Source organism: Drosophila ananassae, chromosome 3R (assembly GCF_017639315.1).
Source record: "Drosophila ananassae strain 14024-0371.13 chromosome 3R, ASM1763931v2, whole genome shotgun sequence".
NCBI lineage: Eukaryota > Metazoa > Arthropoda > Insecta > Diptera > Drosophilidae > Drosophila > Drosophila ananassae.
The window spans coordinates 16,096,306-16,100,554 of NC_057930.1; the positions used below are offsets into that span (position 1 = coordinate 16,096,306).

The following is a 4,249-nucleotide window of genomic DNA, read 5'->3' on the forward strand; positions in this document are numbered from 1 at the left end:
ACTTTAGCTCCCTGGACGTCTTTTGAAATTGCAATTAAAAGCCGGCATGCCGAGAAACAAAAATTAAATACAAGCAAGGACGATGACCACCTGGATTAGCCGCGTCTGCTGTTCATGGGCAATGCCAGTGTCATCAGCTTAGACTGAACGCGGCCCTCAATGACCCGGCCTAACGATAGCCAAATATAATTATGACCTTAACAAGATGGAGACATTGTTGGCCAAAGAGAACCACAATGCCACAAAGGGCCAGGGTATCCGGGGCCAGTGAGGTGCGAGGATAAACGCAAAACAGCCGCAGAGCAAGTGTCACTAACATTCCGCTCCAGGGGGATGAATTAAAAATGAAGAAGCTGGGGAGTACACGAATAAAAAAAGAGGTGGGTTGCCTTTTAGGTATTTAAATAAAAGTGGGTTTATAGATGACTCATTCAATATTTTCTGTTCATATTTACTTTTAAACTGTTAGAGGAAAATTTTCTTTAACTCTAATTTTCATATTTCTTCCAGTGCATTTCCACGGAAAACTCTCGCCGGGTAAAAGCAAATTATTATCATTTTTAAAAGTTGGCGAACTCGTCCGGCTGTGGCTAGCCTCTTCTGAGCCATCCCCATCGTCATTTCCCCATCTGGCGGCCCGTTGCTGAGGTGACGCTGCGCTTGTTTAATTAAGCCAGAAGCAGCATCCGAAGCAGTTGAGCTGCTGAAAGGGCGTGGGTGCTGCCTGAGTGGGCGACAGGAAGAAACTTACCGAGGTCACTGGGGTGGCACTGTTGGCGGGTGGTTGACTCCTGCTAGTAGGACTGTTACTGTTACTGCCACTGGCTCTGGCGATGGTTCGGGTTCTGGTTCTGGATGCGACTATGGTTTGATTGCCACTCAACTGGGGATTTAAAATATGCGACAGACGTAGCGCGAAAAGCAATCGAGATGAGTTCAGGGTCTGGAATTGGGATTGGTATGTATTAGCAGGGAGAGAGGGGTTGATGGATCGGGGGATAAACTGACGGCTCAGGGCACTTAAACTATGTACACGTGTTGTTTGCTTTTTTCGCCAGCTCGCTCGCTTTATGGCTGCGAAATCAAAGTTTTGCCGGTTCACCTTTGGATAGTTGTTCAAATATGTCAACAATGACGACAACGACAACGACAACGACGGTGAGACAACATCGAAAAATCCATGGCGGGAAAAAGCTTTGTGAAAATTTGCCAGACTGACGCAATTTATGGCCCTTGGTTGACATTTTGTTGCAATAACCCGGAGCGGGGATCCAAGCAGAAGGAAACTCAAAGGAAGAAAGCAAGGAAACCGGCATGTTTCATATTTTGTCAACTACAAGCAGGATTCGCTTTCCTTACGCTTGTACTCTGTATCCAAAACTTCTACTCTATTTTCTGGGTATATTAGATGGGGTCTGAGCTATCACATTTTATTTTTAGTAATATTATGTATAAAATTCATTGTAAACAGAATGGCATTATTTATTTCTTAATATATAGATTTATTTTTATACATTCCTTAAGAAGAGAATCTACCTATTCGTTTTAAGTTTAAAAGGATATTTTTTGAACTTATCTGAGACATGTTGACGGTGCAAATAAATGGAAAATTGTTGCCAGTGCTGGTGCAGTTGCATATTATTGTTTAGTTACCGAGGGAGCATGTGTTTCGATGAGCAACAAAAAAAGGGGTAAAATGGAAACATGAAAAGACAAGATTTCCAATTTCCTTCTCAAAATAAACTGAAAGAAGTTTCCAATGTTTGGCAGAAAAAGAAAAAATAAAAATTCAATAAATGGTTTCAAATAACAGATGCCTTAGAATTTTCACAAAATAAAAAAATACATTTTTCGAATATTTTTAAGAAGCTATTTGAATTCTGCGGAGATTCCTCTTGTTTATTCCATTTTGTAGGTCAAGTCATGACCCACTACAGCAGCGGTGGCACCGCGGTGCGGATTTGAGGACGCAGTACGGGCGGAGCCTTGAGTAAAAAATATTGTATGCCACCAAAGTTAATGTCTGTTTACGGTTACCGTTGGCTTTGCGCGCTGTAAACATGTACTTTTCCCCGGCGTAGAGTGCGGGGGCGGCCAGGACCAGCATGGGGACCTGGGCTGGCCCACTGCACACGCATCGGAAGAAAACTGAGGGGCGGCAACAAAGCCACTTCGTGTGGGGGCTTAACGCGACAGCCAGGGGCTGAGGGGGATAGAAGCCAGAAGAAAGCAGCACAGAGAGACTGAACTTTGGACATTTGTTTGCCTGATGATGAGGGAAGAGGCGAAGGAATTCGGAGCTGGGAATTCCTGGGGTCATCCAGGTGAGCAAATGACAAATGGCAAGCGTTTAACTCCGAATTGGCTGAAACTGCTGCTCTGCAGTCAAAGAAGCAAAAAGTTTCCATTTGCAGGCGAATAAGTTCAAATCCAAGTGTCAAATGTCGTGGAATTCCCTTTGACACGAGGTGGCTGCACCATTTGCCATTTTTTGGATGTACATTTCAATTTGGCACTCGTCAGAGCCCTGTTGTTGGACAGCTTCATCATGGAATAATTGGTACAAATTCTGTTCACTATTTGTGCGCCATTCTGCACATTAATTATATATGGTATAAAGTATTTTTTAATGTATCACTCCCTGGTGGTCTCATTTATTTAATGAAAAAGTGACTGGAAAGACTTGACACCTTGTCGGTTCCCTGCCCACTTTAATCCAGTACAGTCCCCTCTGCCACTTTTTATGCCAGATAGCCAGATAGTAGAAGGCCCGTTGTCTGGTTTTAATGGCTTGCTCCAATTGCCTCAAAAGCAACTTTGAAATGCAAAAATAAATGCGCTGCGATAAAATGCAAAAACAATACGGCAGAGAAGGAAAGCCAACAACGTAACTCAGTGTGGAACACAAAAACAGCACTAAAAAGAGCCGTGGCAGGAAGATCTACCAGATCTACAGTAACAATAATTTAAGGGCACCACAACAAGGACAACTTCATTACGCGTGATTTAAGGACAGTCGTAGGCAACACACCTCAAAGGCAAAAGGGGCTGGGTGTGGGCTGGGAGTGGGCTGAGAGTGGGTGTGACTGGTGGTAGTAGCTTCGCAAAGCGTTTGCTTTTGGTGCGTTTTATTTATTTAAACGCATTTGTGTAAATTATCATTTTAAATTGCCGCCAGAAGAGTGCCGGGTCATGGCAGTAGCGGGCGGGCTGAGCGGACTGGCGGGTTGGCGGGAAAAGTAATATATAAATAAATGAATGTTGCTTATACGCACAACAAGGACACAAAACAGAGTCATCTCAGAGCCTGCTACTGATGCTGAAGGCTCTCTGCCTTAGCCCCTCTGCTGATGCTTCGCCCCGCCTCCATTTGACTTACTTTACAATGACATTTGCAATGTAATTTAATGAGTCACAATCTTGTTTCTCCAACTGCCTGACACTTCCTTCCGCCGGGCCGCACCTCTACCCCCACCTCGTTGCGATCCGGGGAAAGTTCCTCAACTCACTTTCTCCTCCCGCCCGGTCGGTCCTCCACGATTCCCCGCCAGATGCAAAGGCGGCCATATATAACAGCTTCTGTCAGTCATTCAGGGGCCAAGATTGATGTTTCGCCTTTACAAACTTTAAATGGAATTCAAAAATAAGGGAAAATAAAATGCTTTTGGGGGTTACACATTCAAGGTATGACATCATTAAATACCCTGTTTTATTTTTATTACATTATTTTATTTCATTTAATTAAAAATAATATATTCAAGGGGCCTGGAAAAGTGGAGGATTGTTTAAAAGTACTTACTAATTTACATAACCTAATTGTACACAAATCATCATATATATTCATAGGAACTTTTGATGAGACTGCCACATCTCCTTGAGTTCCTCCACAAAGGACACTGAAATGAAAAAAAAAGGTTTCTGTTCTCCAACGACCTTACCGATGATAAAGACGGAGCTGAGGACTTCATTCTGTTTCTTTGGCTCATTTTTTTGCTGACCATGTCTATATTATGATTTTCCTTCCTTCCACACTTTTTTTGCCAGTTAATTTGTGGCCACACGCCACTTGCTACTTGCCACTTGAGCCACATGTGGGCAGGATTGCCGGAGGAAAGGTTCTTTTCGGCGAAGACCGAAGGACTGCAAATTTTTGCGCACGAGCGAAGCAAACGAAGCTTCCAAGTGGACCCGCTGAAATATCCAATTTGTAAAGGCGTCACTGGTCGGGGTTTGTTGGAGGCGATGGGGA

The 4,249-nt window shown here is 43.6% G+C and overlaps 2 long non-coding RNA genes across 2 annotated transcripts; one reads left to right on the forward strand and one right to left on the reverse strand.

The window, feature by feature from the left end:
- Window positions 1–385: 385 nt before the first annotated feature.
- On the reverse strand, window positions 386–1,092 carry LOC123257431. The gene is made up of 2 exons (XR_006507503.1): window positions 1,009–1,092; window positions 386–943 (listed from the first exon to the last, which is right to left on the reverse strand). It is a non-coding gene; the product is annotated as an uncharacterized LOC123257431 (long non-coding RNA).
- On the forward strand, window positions 880–1,466 carry LOC123257432. Its single transcript, XR_006507504.1, has 2 exons — window positions 880–958; window positions 1,059–1,466. It is a non-coding gene; the product is annotated as an uncharacterized LOC123257432 (long non-coding RNA).
- Window positions 1,467–4,249: the final 2,783 nt, after the last annotated feature.